The 19,601-nt window shown below is 40.7% G+C and overlaps 1 long non-coding RNA gene across 2 annotated transcripts; it reads right to left on the bottom strand.

The window, feature by feature from the left end:
• Window positions 1-1,872: 1,872 nt before the first annotated feature.
• On the bottom strand, window positions 1,873-15,268 carry LOC310894473. Of its 2 annotated transcripts, XR_014579942.1 has the most exons (4): window positions 14,594-15,268; window positions 3,790-5,186; window positions 3,002-3,097; window positions 1,873-2,859 (listed from the first exon to the last, which is right to left on the bottom strand). It is a non-coding gene; the product is annotated as an uncharacterized lncRNA (long non-coding RNA). The 2 variants fall into 2 exon arrangements; XR_014579941.1 differs by lacking the exon at window positions 3,790-5,186.
• Between the last annotated feature and the right edge of the window lie 4,333 nt (window positions 15,269-19,601).

Raw genomic sequence — 19,601 nt, forward strand, 5'->3', positions numbered from 1 at the left:
AAGCTTATAGCTTAACTTAAATCAACAGTACCTCATTACATAATGAGAAAAATTGTCTTTAACATATTGGTTAGAAACATACATTTAAAGAGCTGACTTCTGTCTTTCAAAGCCAACTGTATCCCTGTTCAATGAGAATATAATTCATTCTCTCTCTATCTCAAATCTTCAGATGCATATGCTTAACCCATATTTCTCTCAACTCTTACCCATTTCACACTGACAGCACTTATTCAGGTTCTCATTTTAATCTCCTTTTTTTTTTTTTTGGCTGTGCAGATGGTGTGCACACTCCTCCAAGATCTCGTTCATGCATGTATTCACATAATTGGTTTATAATTGAAAACACATTGCTGATTTTCATAATACTACTGTCATTAAGCCTGTACTGTTCAGTTTTATGCTGATACCATTTAGATATACTTATCTTGAATGCCCCATTTTAAATGCCTTAAATTTGCTAAGAAGTGAGAACTTTCTTATGTATAGCTTTTTCTTCCTAAATCTTCTTTTTTAGAAGCCATGTTAGCAATTCCAAAAACGTTAAAGAAAAAAAAAAAAAAAGAAGAAAATGTTTCTCGTCTTCTACCTCTTTTTTTTTTTTTTCCATCTTAGTAGGTATCTTTTACCCAGGTTTCTTCATTATGCTGCTGGGATATGCCAATCTCTGGCAGCTAATATCAAGCAATATGCCAATATCCAGCAGCATCCAATGACTCTTTGTTCCTTCTCACCATTTAATTCCACCAGAATAATGAGCCTTTCACAGTGGTCAAATTGTAATTTTACTATGAAGCGCCAGGAAGACCCTTTGTATAGATTCTAAATGTGATTATAGAATATAATCTGTATATTAAATTAAATCTGTATAAAATTAAATTAAATCTGTATAGATTCTAAAGCTGGGGAAGGGCCTGGAGCACAAGTCCTGTGAGGAACGGCTGAGGAAACTGGGTTTGCTTAGTCTGGAGAAGAGGAGGCTCAGGGGAGACCTCATTGCTCTCTACAACTACCTGAAAGGAAGGTGTGGGAAGCTGGGGGTCGGCCTCTTCTTGGAGATAACTAGTGATAGGATTAGAGGGAATGGCCTCAAGTTGTGCCAGGGGAGGTTCAGGTTGGAAAGTAGGAGACATTTCTTTTCAGAGAGTGGTTAGGCATTGGGACGGGTTGCCCAGGGAGGTAGTAGAGTCACCGTCCCTGGGGGTGTTCAAGGAGAGGATGGACGTGGTGCTTAGGGACATGGTTCAGTGGGTGACATTGGTGGTAGGGGAATGGTTGGAGCAGATGATCTTGCAGGTCTCTTCCAATCTTAATGGTTCTGTGATTCAAAATCATTCCTTTCTCTGGAGGTTTTCTTTTACTCGGTCACCTTTCTCCAGATTCATTCTGCATTTTTTATTCTTGTTGCTAGTTTCTCCCATGGTTTATCCCGTGTGAATTTTACTCTGGGGGTAGGGAATGGAAGATTTATTTCCTTCTCTTGTAAGGTTTGTGTGTTTAGTGGGACATATCACTGAACAAAGATACAGAAACAAACCTGATCTTCTTTCATATGAACCACTTTTAGCCATCACTAGCTGAATGCTACTTAGCTCTTATCTTGGAAGTTAGAGTTTGTACTTTATTCCAACATCATCACCAAGGAGAACAAGCAGGCAAAACAACTTGCTAAAACTCAGCCTTCACGAGTTATACCAGACTTACATTTTTAATAAATAATTGGAATGTCCAAGCTTCTTTTTATTATTCTTGTTAAGAGATGTAACTTACATTTTTAATAAATAATTGGAATGTCCAAGCTTCTTTTTATTATTCTTGTTAAGAGATGTACTATAATTTGGACATCTGAATTAAAAAAAAAAAAGAAAAAGAAAAAGAAAAAAGAAAAACAAAACAGAACCAACTGTGTTGAGGATTTGAAAGCTAGCTCTATTCCCATTTGATGAGGATATTTTATTATTCATTGTCTCCCTCTCAAACCTTCAAATACACATGCAACATTTGTTACAGTGCCAGAAATTTATTGGTTTGGTATGGAACAAGCACTTAGCCTCGCTCAGAGCTAAAGACTGCCTCTGTTCTCCGGACAGCATCTGGCAACCTTCTCCTGATAAATCTTCCTCTTCTATCTTGTCAGAAAGCACACAATTCACAACAATGAGGAACATATGGTATCGCTTTTGTTGATACATTTTCTGTTTGAAAAGTTCTGACAGCAGGCATAGACAACGCGGTTCTTTGTGTCTCATTGGAAGTAAAGTACAACTGATAAATAAATAAAGATTTCTAGTTTTACTGGAAAGCTGAATAGCATTTCCACGAAATAAGGATATGGGATTTGCAATCAGGTTTAAAAAGCACAAACAAAGTGAGGGCCGATTTTTATTTATCGAACAGTTCCAGGTCTGGATTACAGCGATTGCACATTCTAATGCTGGGGTTGTGGGGAGACCTGCCCATGCAACATCATCCAGTCATGACTGTAGGTTATTACTTTTTAGTTAGCTACAGATAAAATGCAACTCCAGACAGACCAAGCTGATGAAGAAGACATAAATATTTTAAACCTTTCTAACACAATGATTCTGATTTTATTTGGAAATATGCCATGAACTGTGCTTCTATGATTACACATCTTTTTGGTGTCCAACGCTGTTCGTTCCAAAGTCACAGAGGTAAATCTAATGCCTGAAGTCCGTGAAGGCTGTTTTGATGCATCTTACTAGCAGTATCTGTGTAGGCTTATCTTGTTTCAGTTTGGACAGGAACTTTGCAATATATCTTACTGGGTCTCTAACTGTTAACTTGCAGGAAGTTTTACACTCAGATAATAAAAGTTGTCCTTAGGCTGCCAGTACCCTTGGTAGTAGAAGAAAAAAAAGCCACCTTCTGTTGGATTTGTTGTCCACCATGGGGACTGCAGCCAGGGGGTCTCTGGGGAGCCTCACGGTCCAGAGGGACAGATTGTGCCAGGGGCAGATGTCTCTGGATAAACACTTACCTCCAGATCTTCCATCCCAGTCCTCCAGAACAAAACAGTGGGTGCCTCAAAACTTTTAAAAATACCATCAAGAGAGTGTCTGGCAACAGAGTATTTCTGAAAGACAAGAAGAACAGAGTCATCCTCTCAAGCAAGATGGCTGCCAACAAGGGCACGGAGGCGCAGCTGAAAAAAATTACTGCAGCCACTTTGGAAATTAAAATCACAACCAACAATACTGTTAGCTGCTACTTCAATTAATTCTTGGCAGTACTACTGGGACAGATGAATATATCTCAAGGGGGATATTTGTGGTGGAAGATGAAGTAAAAGAGACCCCTGCCTAGATCCAGAAAAGTCTTAAAGACAGATATATCCTATGTGCAAGTGGACTAGCCAAATCCTGCAGCCCACAAGGGAAGACAAACCCTTAAGATTTGTCTTCCTGTTCATTACAAAAAATGCTCAGATGGTGAGTTTCATTTAGCAACAGCTCTGCAACTGAATCCAGTTGCAAATACAGTATTCTGATATTTACACACCTCAATTTGATTATGAGAAGGGAAAAATGCAACTCAGTGAAAATAATTCTTTTGGGGATGCCACATTACAAATGAATCATTTCCCACAACTTAGCAAAACATACTATTGGACTGCAATCACCTCTTTAAAAAGTAGGAAACCTGCCAGGTGGCAAGGACTTCGACTTTTTAATGAGGTTTCCAGTTCAGCTCTGTTTCCAGATCAGTGAGGAGCCACATCTCTTACAAAAGCTACTGGTTTCTAGTCTTTAACTTTTAATAGCTCACCTCCTGCACACTAGAAACATGGGAGTTACTTCTACTCTCAGTAAGATGTGGAAAAATGCCAAGTGATAGCTCCAGCAGTCAAATGAATGGAAGAAGAGATCAGCACAGGATGATTCATGCTATCCGTAAGATCACCCATTAACCAGTTCCCATTCTTCAGCTGTCTGTATCCTCTCCTATCTTCCCTCCACGCCTCCTGTCCTTCTTGCCCACTCATTCTTCATTCCCATGGTTTCCTTCACCCCACCCTCCCTTTGATTTAATCCCTCATTCTCTAAGCCCCTTCGCTCAGCTTCACACATCACATGAATCCAGACCTCCCATGCATGAACCTGGAGTGAAAGCCCATAATAATCTGTCGCTGGGCTTAATTGTTTGTGCTTTTTACTGCCAAAGTTTACAATTTGTCCCTGCAGTTAGATTTTTCCCCTGATAGTTCAACGTTTGCTTTGCATGGGGGAAGGAAAGAGGCTGCCTGGTCATGAAGAACAGGAAAGAAGAAGGCTGAACCCTCCCACTCCCCCAGCACATAGCATCTCACTGAGAACACAAGGCAGTCGATGAGGGTTTCACTCCGGCAAACAATAAATCACAGGGCCAGCATAACAGGCAGACACACTCTCGGTTAAAGAAGATGCCTGCAGAGTGTGAATCTGCCTGCACAGCGTGCTCACCCTTCAAGCACTCAGCTCTTTAATGGTGCAGGCAGTGCCCAAGGGCAGCAAAAATGCCAGCAAAAGGGTGAGCTCTGCCCAGGTGGCAAGGCAGTCACCTCAGCTCCAGCATCTGCTCCCAGCATAGACATTTTCATTTTATTCCGTGTTCTAATAAGTGGCTTTCATTGATGTTGCCTCCCTCGAAGCGCAATTCTTTAATGTCCTTATTCCCAAGCCAGCACCTCTGCCCACTGCTGTCTGTGCCAGGGAAGGCTGCGAGGAGCAGGGGAATGGGGAGGAAGGTGAGCACACTCATCCCTCAGATATGCCCCCTCTCTCCTTATAGCCATTTCCAGTTGCTTCCAGTTGCTGCCGGTGGCCCCCTCCCTGGTGTCCTCCTTCCCAGCTTCCTCTGTCTGTCCCACTGCTGCCGGTGGCAAGTCTCAGCCACTGTCTGGAGCAACAGCAGCTGGTGGGAACTGGTCTCTCTCCAGTATCACAGGAGCAGCCTTTAGGGCAGGTTCTCTTCCCATGCTGTCCTCATTACGGCTCCTGTACTGCGCCTTTATAGCCAAGAGACCAGCAGCATCCTGCCCACCAGAGTGAGGGCTGCAGTCTCAAAGCCAGGCTCTGTCTGGGTATATTCCCTCCGGCCTCAGAAATTGTTCATTCTTTTCTTCATGGGGGTACAGATTCATCTGGAAGGTGGAGTAGCTCACAGATTAGTGGTTAACCCAGTCTCTGAAAGAGATGGAAGATGTGAAATAGGAGTTATTAACGCTCCCAGGCAAAGGAAAGGGCCAAGAACTGCAACTCTGGGGCATTTCTGTGAAAAAGGAGTGATGGTACCACCCCAACCACACCCCATGACTTAAGTGGAATCAGTAGCCTCTGAGACTATCCCTGCTGGTGTACCAGAGAAAGGTTTTGAGACCTCCTGGAGCAGACCACGAAAGACACTTTGACAGAGAAACCCTTGTTTCTGAATTCTGGTGAGGTACAGACAGGACATGCGTGAGTCAGAAAACAATTTGCTGAGCCCTCAAAGACGCGTGACATTGGCCTGTCTTGCAATCCTGCTTCTGTGAAGAGCTGTGCAGTTGCCTACCACTGCTGGACACTCTTTGAAATGTATGGCATTCAGCAGCACATATGAGCTGCAAAGATCCTTGGTTTTGCTTTTTAAACTGTTAATTAAAAATAAGCAACATTAATAATGGCAATTATATGGTTAGGGAATACATAACATACACTTACTGGCACCTAGGGTTGTACATGCCAGTGAGAAATTTAGCACTGTGATTTAAGTATCTACTTTCTTAATACATTGAAATGTAGTTTGTTCTGCACGAAGCCTAGTATATACTTAGCTTGGGTTTCACCTTTGTAGCTCACCTGAACAAAGATGAGGTTGGTCCTAACAAAAAGTCAATGCACCTTTCAATGTCATGACAGTAAAAAGTCAGAAAAGTCATGACATTTTCTAGTTTCACCCAATTCCAAAATCATAGCTGTGACTTTATGGTCACTATGTGATCCTTAGTTCTGAAATTCATTATAGCTTCTGCCTTTTTTATAAATTGTTTTTTTGTAGTGAAAAAAGTGCTAATATATTATTTTGGTATCCTCATATCTATATCCAGATTGAATATTCACTTATTTTTATTTTATTTTATTTTATTTTATTTGTGTGTGTGTGTGTGTTCCTCGAGTATAGCAATTAACAATTTGGAAAGTCAATGAAGTACACAAAGATTTGTGTTTCAGTACGCACTTCCATTTTCTATACATGTTGGTGTTGTAATTCCACATTTCCATCATAAAATATGAACTTTCAGGGGAACGCAAGATGAAGACAAGGACTGATTGGAATAATTTGGCGAAACTGATTAACCATTTGACCACTAGATTAGCATTGGCCATTTCATGGCCTGACCCACTCTTAATTGTGCAGAAGATTGTTAGAATTTATTCCCTGAAAATTGGGCTGTCCAGAGATTACTGGGTCAGACAACAGACAGAGACCTTGTATTGCCACTGAAGGCTTACCTACCTGGGAAGGTACCATAATCATTACAAGAACAATAAATATAGATGTGTATGTGAAAAACAAACAAACAAGCAAAACCATTATTTCTAGTAAAATTAATTATTAATAATGGGAGTGTTTGGGTGTATTAAGACTCAGTGACGATTGCTATTTCCCACATCTATACAGCATAGTCATATACATTTTTGGCGTTTACAAAAGAACAACGTTAAATTTTTGGAGCTCCATTTTCTGCACAGGCTGACAAAATTGTCACAGTTTTCAAGGTTTAAATGCAATCTGCTTACTCTTCAGACCTCTCTGAGAGTTCAGAATTCAGCAGTTACCGCATCATTTCATTCCGTTCTGAAAACGCGTTCAGAAAGTGAAGGGATCTCGGGGTTGGTTCTTGCAGGGAGATCTATCAAGAGGATGCAAGTTGAGGAGCATGTAAATGAAAGGCAAATGCTCCCTTTTTAGGGAGTAATGCAGGGCACTTGTAGATCAATGGGATTTTTCCAATGACTTTCCATAGCTCTTAGCTGCCTGGAGGAAGGAACGGGACAGCTGCACATTCTGAACCACTCGGACTGGCACCAGCAGAAATGCACCTTTAAGCACGAGGTTCTTGGCTCTGTTTTACTTCCCTTTCACGGGGATAGTCTTATCAGTGAGAGCAAAACGCAACCTAAATTTTGATGTCAGTTGCCTCCTCTAAGCAAAAGAATCTAAGAAATACAGTTGAAAAGTGTGCTGAACTTTTGCTTTGCTCAGGAAAACTAACATGGATGGATGGATGGATGGATGGATCAATAGATGTGCCAAACATTTCACCCTGTACTTGAAAGCTAATCGAAAACATATTCTGTGGTTTTGACAAATTAACAGAACAGAGCAACTTGGTTTTATATATCAAAATATTATTATTTCCTGTTTTTCTGGTGAGTTTTGGCTTGGAAAGCAAACAGACATTTGCACAGCTGAGTAATGTGTTTAGCTTTAGATTTGGCCAGAAAAGAAAATCCCGGAAGATCTTTTTACTTGGATGGAAATAATGTATATTACTCTGATATTACTCTTTGGGATTCAGTTCTGTTATTACTTTTATAGCTGATTGCAGTGCGCTAATATGATAGAGCCAAATCTCAAAAGACTTAGTGAAGTCAGTGGGAGTTTTGACTGAGTAAAATTTAAACAGTCTCTGAGTGAGGATTTAGGACTTGGTTTATAACAAGATTCTCATTGGCACCTTAAATACTTTATGTCCTAGAAAAAATAATAATAATAATTAACTGAGATGGCTTCTGAGGTGCAGGCAGGCAATACAGAAAACAACCGCAAGGCTGTCTTTGAGTAACACCACCAAGTCACAGTGCAAAGGGCATTTCAAAGACATGGAGGACAGTATGTTAGAAATGCCATCATACACACAGCACTGAAGTCAAGGAACTGCTAAGGCGAGCAGGGTAACATGCAGGAGACAGTCGGCCCCAGCTGGCCCCTCTACATTATTTAGGTAAGAGGGATGATCTATAGAGCAGGCAGGAGCAGGAGTTCAGAAAGGTGGCTTAAAAATGCATCAGTTCTCTCTTGAGCTGAGATTTCTGTTAATACAAACCAGAAACTCATGCCTTATGTGTTGTTTTTTTTTTTTAATTTATGTCACGATGTCGAAAGTATTGGTCTGGCTGGACTCTCTTGGGCCTGACTCCTACTTATACCAAGGCTCTTTGGCAGTGTAACAGAACTCTGTCATCAGTACAAGCCAAGCTCCTACCACCACTGGATTATACGATAGTCTCAATTGCTATCTGTTTGCTTTTTAAACAGTTGTACTTTTCAATAGATTTCAGGCCTTTGTAGCAAGAAAATGTGAACTATAGGGATTGAAAACCGGCATACCAACTAAAAGAACATTTACTATTTTTAAAATCTCTATTTTTAAACTAATCTCATGAATCACTAGGTTCTGTCTCTGGGGCTTTGAAGGGTTGCAATTCACATCACTTCCCAGCTCCAGAGGGTGAGAACCATTTTGTGTTCTCTCCTTGAAATTTCCATTAACTGCATAGATAAATGGCTATTACTAGGATAGCTTTGCAATCGGGACTTCCTTTCATTAGAAGATAGTTGAAGCCACAGATGTTTCTTGTATTATATATAATAAAATACTCACCTAAACATATAAATTCTAGGCTTTTTTACACTCTGATATTAATCTGGTTTGGGTGTTAGCCAGCTGGGTATCAGTGAGGCTCTCTATTTAATCAGCAGTCCTCCGCACTCTCTTCAACCTTCCATAAATACATACACTTATGAACATATAGCATGGTTGAAAAAGTAATTCAGGAGTCCTGGTACGAAATTTTGAAGTATCATTATGAAGCCCTGTACATTTCTCTTCTGACTGGTACATCTTCCTGAAGAACAATGTAGCTCACTGGCATGCACCAGTATACGTATACACGCATTTTTCACAGTGAGGACAGTCCAACACCGGAATAGGTTGCCCAAAGATGTCTCCATCTCTGGAGGTTTTCAAGACCCAGCTGGATAAAGCCCTGAGTAACAAGGTCTGATCTTGTGGCTGATGCTGCTTTGAACAGGAGATTGGACTACAGGCTTCCTGGCATCTCTTCCAGCCTCAGTTATCAGGTAATCCTGTGATTCTAGGACTACACAGCGTATATATACACATATTTACAATGGGGTTTGGGAACTTTTGCCTTCAAATAGTCTCCATACTGCCACATTATATTGTCTTGCGTAAGCCAATAAAACCAATATAATATCCTGTTCTTCTTTGAAGTTACAGTGTTTGTGGTAATTGTATCTATTCAAAATAACAATGCATAGGGTGTAAATATTTTATGAAATAAATTTTAAAATACACATAAAGGTTATTTTTTCCCCTGAAATGCCTAGGGGAAATATCTTAGTTTTTCTAGTTACCAGAACTGAAAATTCTCGGTGTGTATGGCTGAGGACACTTTTAGTGTAGGGTGTACCTGATCACACACAGAAGGGTAAAAGTGGAGGATATCAACCAAGGAGAGAGATAAGTCAGAGCAGACAAAAGAATGAGGAATGCAAGAGAAAAGAAACAACATCTGGTGATATTTTTCCTTGGTTAAATAGCATTCATTGCTGTCCTGAGAGTCTCCGTTGCCAGCTTTACGCACTGATTGCACACAACTCCCACTGATTCCCTTACAGAAGAAGTTTCGTGCAGCTTGTGACATTTTTGCTACACTCTCCCCTCTGTTCTCTGGTTCATCTTCCTTCCTTCTTTTGTTCCTTTCCACTGCCCTAAAAGGACAGGATTTTTCTTCCCTCTCAGCTTACAACCTCTCAGGGTTCACACCCTTTTCATCCTTTCTCCCAAAGGCTCTAGCAGTGACCTTTCCAGAAAAAATAAACTTTGAGATTGCATAGTGATTAGGGAGATTATCCACATTAAGCATTCCCCTTGTGAGCGTGAATATAACAAAAGCTCATTTAAGAAACTCAAGCACTCTGCTGTAACTGGCAGAGGTATCAGCTACCTCCTGCAAAAGTGGCCCTTTTATTCCGCTGCTAGATTCAATCAACTGCTCGTGTCTGTCATCTCAACAAGCAGCCCTTTTGCTTCCCAATGTTTGTATGAGTTAGAAATGCTGCTGCTAAATCACCAGAACAATTGTATTTGTTTCTAATTTTTCTTGAGATTGTTCACAGGGAGAATGGTGGCTAGGCTTTTGCCTTCCTGTCTGCTTGCCCCATGCTTGGCATATTTTGATATCCCACTCATAATTAAGTTCATACCTATTTTTATAAGGTAGAAGGGCATTAACTAAATGTCCGAAAGCAAACAGAAATGCCTGCTGTTTCTTCACAGTATTTCTCCCTGATGTTCTTCCCATCTCTATCACCATGGGGATTAAAATGACATGGCATGAGGCAGAACCAGAGGAAAAGTTCACTTACTGAGAGACTTCACTCCAGTGCAGAGAACTGCGCAAGCCATAAATCTCTTTACATAATCATCCCCCTTTTCCAACCAAGTATCCTGTTGTCCCAACAAATTATCTACAGGGCACCACTTGTCCAATAATTTGTCTCTAAGATAAATATTTTGACATTTTCCCTCCTTTTAGAAAATACAGGCATGAGGTGTTTTCAATTAAGGCTAAAGAGTTTGTGGAGGGCTTGGGAAACTCTTTTGAAGTCCAGAAAAAATCAGTTGACAGCTCTGATCATTTTGGCATGGCACCAAGAATTACAAAAGCAAGAAACCACGTGATTGCCTGTTACTGCTGTCTCCAAATGCAAGTGTCACCCTAGAGGCTTTTTCTCTGTTCCTGTTCACTTCTTAAGCTCTTCTTTATGCAAACTGTTAAATAATTATGCTTTATTTGGCTTATGGTTGTTAAATTCATCGTGACAGGTGTAATATAAACATGCCTACGAGAAAATAGGCATCTACTAAGCACTTAAATGTTGATTTTCCCTTTAAAAGTAAAGAAAAGCAAACAAAAACATCCAGTAACTCTCCTGTCAGTCATGGCCAGTTTGGTCACATGTGAGGTAATACATGAAATCAAAAATATATAAATATATAAACTTTCTGTTTCTGATAAGCGTAATAAATGCAATGTAAAACATTTATAATTACTTTTTCTTCTAAAAAGCAATTATAGATGCAGAAATAGCTCTGATTTTATGAGAAAACGTGTTCGCTTTCCATAACAGGAAGCATAACCAGTTTCATTTTGATCTATGGACTACAGTTCCCTGATCATATGAGCAGAGACTCTCACCTACTGTCAGATTAAAACCAAGTCAGAATGCATGCTCGCTCAGTACACAATTTCAGCTTTTTAGCCAAAATTTTAGCTCATGTAAGGCCTCTGTTTAATACCAGTTTTGCGTAGGTGTTGTATTCTTGCCAAAGAAGTACAAAGTACTAAATTTTTCCAGCCATAGACGACAAGAAAGCTGATGAACTGCAAAAGAAGCTAGTGAAGATCAGGGATAGATGCTGTCTACCTTACAAAGAATTTATTCTTTACGAAATGAATTGCAATGCAAGTTTGGAGGAGATAGATAGAAAAGATATGTACAAATAATGTGTTTAAAAATGATATAAGCATTTTAAAATGAAGCTTCCCAGAAGTGAAATTCTTAGCTTGAGTCATCCTGGTTTGTTCAGTAGGTCAAAACCAGGGCAGTTGCACCACTGCCTCTTCTTGCAAAATCGGCAGTGAATATTTATTTTTTTCCCAAGTATTTTCATGACCTCACAGTACCTGTGGAAGAAATGGAGGACTTCAGATAATTCTGGCAAGGTAGAATTCAAAGAGTAGACTGAATACCTCTGTGGCAAGCTTGTTTGGATTAGTAAATCTGTTATGGACAGATGAAAAGAATCATTCTGCCTATAAAATTAATATTTTTCAGTAAAATATTTTTCAGTAAAATATATTATAAAATGATAGTAGCCTGAGAAGGACAGTCACCCTGTTTGAATTAAGGCAGCTGGTTCGGAAGCCCCATGTTAATGGAGTGAGTGAGGCTCCTCTCCGGGTTAACTCAGGGAACCTAACCTAGAAGCTTATTTCCACTGCTTATGTAAAGACAGGAGGTACATGTACAGGAGGTACATGAAAACCCTCATTATGTTTGGTTTTAAGACAGGTTCCGTAGAAAGAAGGCACCTATGAAACTAAAGATGAGCTTTCTCTACTGCTATTTAACAGCAGATATAATTTCCTACAACATTTTCACCGTAAATTTTTGTCTTTAAAACAGCCCTTAGTAGCTGCTCTTTTTGGAACAGAAAGATGTGGCTGCAGTTTGCGCTTATTTATTTAGATTTAATGCTTCACCATTTCAACTATTTGTCTTACCCACACCCAGTTGTTTACTGTTTCAAGTTATGCCTTGAATAGTTGCTCATTTGAGGATTCCTATAGGGCTGTTTATGTGTCAAAGTAAGAAAAAAAAATCAGTCTTAAGAAAAATGTACTTTAGGAATAACAGTTCCCAGTTTGCATAACTGTCCTGTTTTGTGTAGAAGTGTTCTCTCTGCTTTCATTCTGGTAGTCTAGTGTACTCTAGTGTAAACTTGAATCACACAAGATTTAGTGTTTGGAAAGGTTTTATGAGCTCTTTACCAAACTAATAAAATTTCGCAGGCAGCAATACCTTGTTCTCCCTGACTTTCAGATTCAGATCTTGTTTCTAAATCCTCTTTTCTATACTAGAAAAAAATGTCCATGCATTACAGGAAGCACTACTAGCAGCATAATTGGTCTGATGAACACAGTCGTATACATGCCAGTGAAATATGGTAAAAAATACCAGATCCATTCTGCACAACTTCCCCATTAAAGCCAGCGTTGTGATAAAGGTGTAAATATCCCTAGTCTAGCCAGATCCACAGAGAAGAGCACTTTTTTGGCTTGCAAGACGAAATGGCTTTAGGCTGTTTCCTTCACTTTCTTTTGAATGTGACATCTTCCAACTAAGATGTGAATTACACTAGGATTCTTCATGAACACAATCCAAAAACTTTACACCTCAAAAACTGGTTTCATTTTGGCGATGTATTACTGAAGAAACAAGAGACCATACATATCCAAAATTATCTTGAAGAAAGTTATGACCCTGATGGAATGCAGTAGCTGCCACAGCTGAATTTCAACATACACTGAACAATAAAGTGATACACATAGGAAGGTTTACATCTCTTATGCTTTCATGGGGAATAATGTCTTTCTCTGCTCCTTGGAGAGATGCAGCTTGTCTTTTAAGTACATTATCAAGTAAGAGAATTAATTTATTTAAAAGTCTCTGTGCTTTTTGTTTGTTTTTTTTTTCCCTATATACTCAAAAATGGTTTAATAACAGGTACAGATGCCCTCAGCTTGTCTAAAGCAAACATCTTGATTTTAGATCCCCAGTATTTAGGGCCCTTTCCAACACACTTAACAGTAAGACTCACTGAAGCCTTCATTCTGCAAAATACAACTTAAGCAACAGTGTAGAGGAGTGTGGACTGTTTTGTTTAAATGGGATACAAAAAAAAAAAAGTGCTCTATGCACATCTGAAATATAGATTTATTCCATACAAAATGCAAGTCTCCATTCTAACAGAGTGTCTGTGAGAATGAGGCAAAGCCGTCTGGTGTATCTGTTCTTTGGTTTTCTATTTGGAAATAGGAATAATATTGCTATCCTACCTCCTGAGATTTTATGAGAGCACAAATAGCAAATAATTTTGGAGTGCTCTAATATTAAGCGTAAAAGAGTCAGGTATACATTCTTGCTCAAAGCTAGGAAATTCATGTTCAGTTATAGAGTATGCGTGGTATCATTCCACGATGTGATCTTCCCTACTTACAGCACGAGATGATTGGTTTTGTTAGCAATGATAGCAAGATTAGATCATTATGTTCTATGCTGCTCATAGTGATCCAAAGATTTTAATATACTTTAACACAGAAAACAAGATGTATATGCTTTCAGGTGAAATACTAAAAGGAACAGAAATAAGTCTCTGAACTGGAGAAGTGCAAGCAGATGGAAAAACTATTACACAAATGCATGATTCATAGTTTTCCTAAGGAAATAATGACCTGAAAAATCTAAAATTGGAATTTGGCCACAGCACAGATGCATGCCAAAGGCCTGATCCTTACTTATTTTGTTGGAATGTTCTTTAAAATTGCACAAAGAATCCTATTATTTAGAGGGCTGTAAGATTCGGTTCAGCTGACTTGCTCATTTGACTTAAGTTATAGTGCCATCTGCTGTAGTAATAGCCACAGATAGTCCAGATATAACATTTCTCCCCCTCCTGAGCTTATTTTTCAATATTTTCCACTGTAGCTGTAATCAAATCAAGCTATGAGCTTAGAAGCACTCAAAATAGTATCAGATATAAATAGAAGGGATGTCCAGAGATACAACAACATGATTAGAATGCACTGTTAGGAAAATAAACCAACCTCAAAATTAAAATTAAGACATTTTGAGGGGATATAACTCTTGCTTTAGGGTTCAGGATGGTCAAAAGGACCAATCTTTAAATACAGAAATCAGAAGGAAATTTTCCTCGTGTTGAGTTTTCCCGTACCTGCCAGGTTTGGAGTTTTCACAGCTTCTTTTGAAACTCCTGAGAGTGCTGCTGTTGGAGAGGATCCCATACCAGATGAAACGTTCCTCTGATCCACTGCAACAGGGATTTTTTCTGCACTGTTAAAGGCACTCTCTGCTAATGTTAACCCCCACCTTCCCCCCCAAAAAAGATGCCACAGTTGAATATCGTGCCCTAGAGCAGGGATGCAAAGTTGCACATTTCCATACATATTCTCCTCTAATGCCCCAGTGCAATGAGTTCATGTAAATACCAGAGGACACTGACAGTACGTGCTGAACGAGACCTCAGAGGCAGAACTGCGGGGTGAAGACCTTCCCTTGCACAGACATGTGTGACACTTCGGAGGGTCAGATGCTAGTTGGAGGCGGTTTCCCTGATTCAAGCAATGCGGAGGCAGATGAAGATGAGCCTCCGGGGAGCCTCCCGCATGTTGGCGTCATGACTGGGACACAAACAGCTCTTAGGACAGGGACAGTCAACAAACAGCTCAGTTTTGCAGCCCATGTGTTCTTTGTGCTGCTGACAGCCCTGCAGAGTAGTTAACGACCTACAAGCATCTCATTTTCCTACATGCTCGTTAGCGCAGAAGTAATTATGTTCTGGAGACTCTCCGCACACTGAAGCAAACGTGTAATTACATCACACACCACTACCAACAGAAGTGCCAATAGCATTTCTTACCAGGCTTTAGTTTTCTAAATGCAAAGAAAAATCTTCACCCTGAAGACCGAGTGAGCATTTGTATGCGAGGATTTCTATTCATACTCCAGACAACATCCGCTATTTCACCTAACCTGCAGTCAAATAGCACTTCGTATCTTCCTAAAAATGCATGCGTCAGCTTACAAACAAAGTCAAGTGGATTCACAACTACACTTCCCAGCTGGTTGCATCACAGAAGGAGAAATGTGATACAAGTCAATACTGCTTTGTGTCTCTGACGGGGCTGGATTGCTCTCTTCTCTTTTCTACCTTCTTGAAACAGTCTGCTGATTTCTTGGGCCGCTTTGCAGCTGACAGTTGCACTGCAAAGACAGGAGATTTACAGCTGGTTAATTACCTCTTCCCAGTGAATTGCACTGAATGCTCTTCTCCTTTTTGCTCGTATTGTGATTCCCCTGTTGGAATTTTTACTGAGCAAAGGAAAACAAACCTTAGAAAAACACATGATATTAGAGTTCACCAAGAGGTCACCTAATATAAAGCCTGGTGCAAGTCAGTTGCGTCCCATGTGGGACTCCCTAACATCTTATCTGCTCGAGGGCAGGAAGGCTCTGCAGGAGGATCTGGATAGGCTGGAGCGATGGGCTGAGGTCAACTGCATGAAGTTCAACAAGGCCAAGTGCCGGGTCCTGCACCTGGGGCGCAACAACCCCAAGCAGAGCTACAGGCTGGGAGATGAGTGGTTGGAAAGCTGCCTGGCCGAGAAGGACCTGGGAGTATTGGTTGATCGTCGGCTGAATATGAGCCAGCAGTGTGCCCAGGTGGCCAAGAAGGCCAACAGCATCCTGGCCTGCATAAGAAGCAGTGTGGCCAGCAGGTCTAGGGAAGTGATTGTCCCCCTGTACTCGGCTCTGGTGAGGCCGCACCTCGAGTACTGTGTTCAGTTTTGGGCCCCTCGCTACAGGAAGGACATGGACGTGCTCGAGCGAGTCCAGAGAAGGGCGACCAAGCTGGTGAGGGGTCTGGAGAACAAGTCTTACGAGGAGCGGCTGAGGGAGCTGGGCTTGTTCAGCCTGGAGAAGAGGAGGCTCAGGGGCGACCTCATCGCTCTCTACAGTTACCTGAAAGGAGGCTGTAGCGAGGTGGGGGTTGGTCTATTCTCCCACGTGCCTAGTGACAGGACGAGGGGGAATGGGCTAAAGTTGCGACAGGGGAGTTTTAGGTTGGATGTTAGGAAGTACTTCTTTACCGAAAGGGTTATTAAGCATTGGAACGGGCTGCCCAGGGAGGTGGTGGAGTCACCATCCCTGGAGGTCTTTAAAAGACGTTTAGATGTAGAGCTTAGGGATATGGTTTAGTGGAGTACTTAGTGTTAGGTCGGAGGTTGGACTCGATGATCTTGAGGTCTCTTCCAACCTAGAGAAATCTGTGAATCTGTGAATCTGTGAATCTTAATTCCGTACCAGCCAGCTGAATTTGACACTGGGCATTTTTAGTAAGCCTATGTGAAATCACTTAACTGTTTGAAGACACCCCTGGAGAACGGCCTCCCCATAAAATGCTTGGACCTCGATCTTCTGCAGATCGCGCACAACGACGATGTGGCCCCAAGTCTTAACTACTCTCTTGTGTGGGGGTGTTTTTTGATTCAAAGACCCTGAAAGAACGGGACGTGTTGCAGCTTACCAGGAGAGGGTTTTTATTGCATGAACCAGCGTGTGTGTGTCGTGCTCTCTGTGATAACAGCATCTGAGAAGGGCGGGGGTTCACGAGGAGGGAACAAAGCTGGGGTACAGCACAGGACAGACGGACCCAGAACTAGCACGGTCCCACCCATCCTGCCCTCTCTGACCCATGAGGCTGCCCAGGCACAAGGAGGGAGATGCAGGCAGGAGATGGAGGGGTTGCAGAAGGGCAGCTCCCCTTCCTCGGTGGCAGCGTTCTCTTGGAGTGCCCCTGGCACTACAACTGGTCTTGGGATGACACCAGGACTCGCATGACAATGACATGTCACGAACTGGTCAGAATGAAAGGGAATTCAATCCAATTCCAAGGATTTGAAAACTGCTGAACTAGCTTTGACATAATTAAAACACGGGCACCTTTAGCTGACAAAAGCAATGGGTGAGGGCTCTGGTTTACTGCACGGGGTGCCTGCCGAAGACTCTGCCAGGGACCGGTCCTTGTCCATAAAAGTTAGTGCACGTCATCTCCGTGAAAGTATACAATGGCCACGCTGAACCTTGACGTGTTCGAATTTGGAGCTGAGCGTATTGTCTGGAGTATGTGCCAATAGACAGCAATGTTAGTATCCCTGCTGAGGAAAAAAAGTGAAATTATCTTCAGAGCCATTCATTTTTAGTTGCCATAGAAACAGCCATTAGAGCCATTTTATACCTGGCTGACAAACCTCACACATTTTCTGATTCTGCTTTTCTGATTTCTCTTGCTTTCCTTTTTTTTTTTTCTCCCTTTTATTTTTATTTTTATTTTTATTTCAATGCAAAATGACTGACAGAAACATATCTAGCTAAAGTACAAATATGAATTTATTATATTTGTCTCTGAAACTCTCCATTGCTCCTCATGTATATCTGCTCTGTTCACAATAGAAATATCTATTTCAAGTTGTTTTTTTTTTTTTAAAAGGAATAAAAATACATACAAGACACAAAATTACAGTCACAGATACTTTTCCTTTGCTCTTCTGTTGCAATAGAGTATCAGATTAGTATTAGGATGATATCACACTTCAAATGAATCTAATATAGATTTTCATCTATTCTCCCAGTTTTCTCATCTTCAGTCATCCCAGATGGGTTAAAAACGCAAACCAGGAGTCTGTATTTTCTTACTTTCATTTTAAATTAGTGAGATTACATGATTTTTGTGATTGTTTTCATTCATTGAGGTGTTCTTCCAATATTTCTGAAATTTGATACTTTTTTTTTTTTCTGCTTTGGTTATGATACTTCATGGCATCACACCTACAGGAATGTCAAACCATTTTTATTTAAAATGTCCACTCATTCTGAGTAGCCCAAATGTGTAAAGGTGATAAATTCCATCAGCATTTACTGACTTCAAGTAATACCGTAGTATCTGGCACTCTGAATACCAGAATCTCATAATTTCAGTAGGTGCATTTGGAAATTTCAGCTCAAATGTCTCCTTTTGATTAAAACAAATATCATTATATACTTACCTAACTTACAGTTAATGAATATATATTAATATTTATAAAGTATGTAATAAATTCAGATTTAAAGTGTTGGAAAAATACAAAATGGTGATGAGTACTTTGTGCATTTTCTATAACACCAAATGAAGTTGAGCTGTCAAAATGATACCTTACAGACTGGGATTTACTTATTACATATGAAAATTATTTATTCTTAAAAAAATCCCTAAAACTCTAATAAATTATTTATATATATTCCTAAATATAAATTTCAGAATAAATTATTTATTCCTAAAACATCCCTAAAACTCCCCAAAACCAGCCTAAAAGAAGTAACCCTGTTGAGAATATGGAATACTTCTCTATCACTAAGCTGTTAATAGCAAAAGCATGGTCTGTTTAGAGAACTGAAGACACTAAAGGACTCCTTGAGAATGGCCTTGAAAAATATGAATTTGTTCTATTACTGTATTCTGGCAGTAAGTCTGATGGTGTTAGGTCACCAGGGCGCATGCATTCATCTTCTAAATTCTGCTTAGATGCTTCCCTTTGCTGCCTTTAAAGATAAATCTTTGCCCTGTAACAAATGTAATGGGTGCACATATAATTGTGATTTATGGTTTGGGCAAATCTTGCCAGCTCATCCTTTTGGAGAGTCCCCTCCACCCTGAATTGTATGGCAGCAAGAAGCTGCCATGAGAGTTGCTACAGTGATTTATTCTGCAGCACCCTGAGACGACCCTTGGCTATCCCCAGCCTCGTCCCAGGGCGCTCGCAGAGGCTGTAGTGCCAGGATGTTGGAAGGAAAACCTCCGAAGTGCTATCCCTCCCCACTCTCTGCAGGCAGCATGGCCCCAGCAGGGCCACAGATAAGGGCATTGTTGATCGCCATAGCATTCCCGTGAAGGCATCTGTGCCCCAGCCCCAACACCACTGTAAGTCCTGCTGGCCACCTGTGTGCACGTGAGTGCGTTTCCCAACACTTTAGCCTCTGATTTCACACTTCCTCTGCCCTCCCCTATTTCCCACTCCCAGTCAGATGGGTATCTAGGGCAGCCTGACTCATGAGTGTGCATCAAAAGAAATTGTCATAATTTCTCTCAAGCTAACTGAGCCTTCTGCTAACCATTCATATGGAAA

This window comes from Anser anser (assembly GCF_964211835.1).
Source record: "Anser anser genome assembly, chromosome: 1".
In the NCBI taxonomy this organism is placed as follows: Eukaryota; Metazoa; Chordata; class Aves; order Anseriformes; family Anatidae; genus Anser; species Anser anser.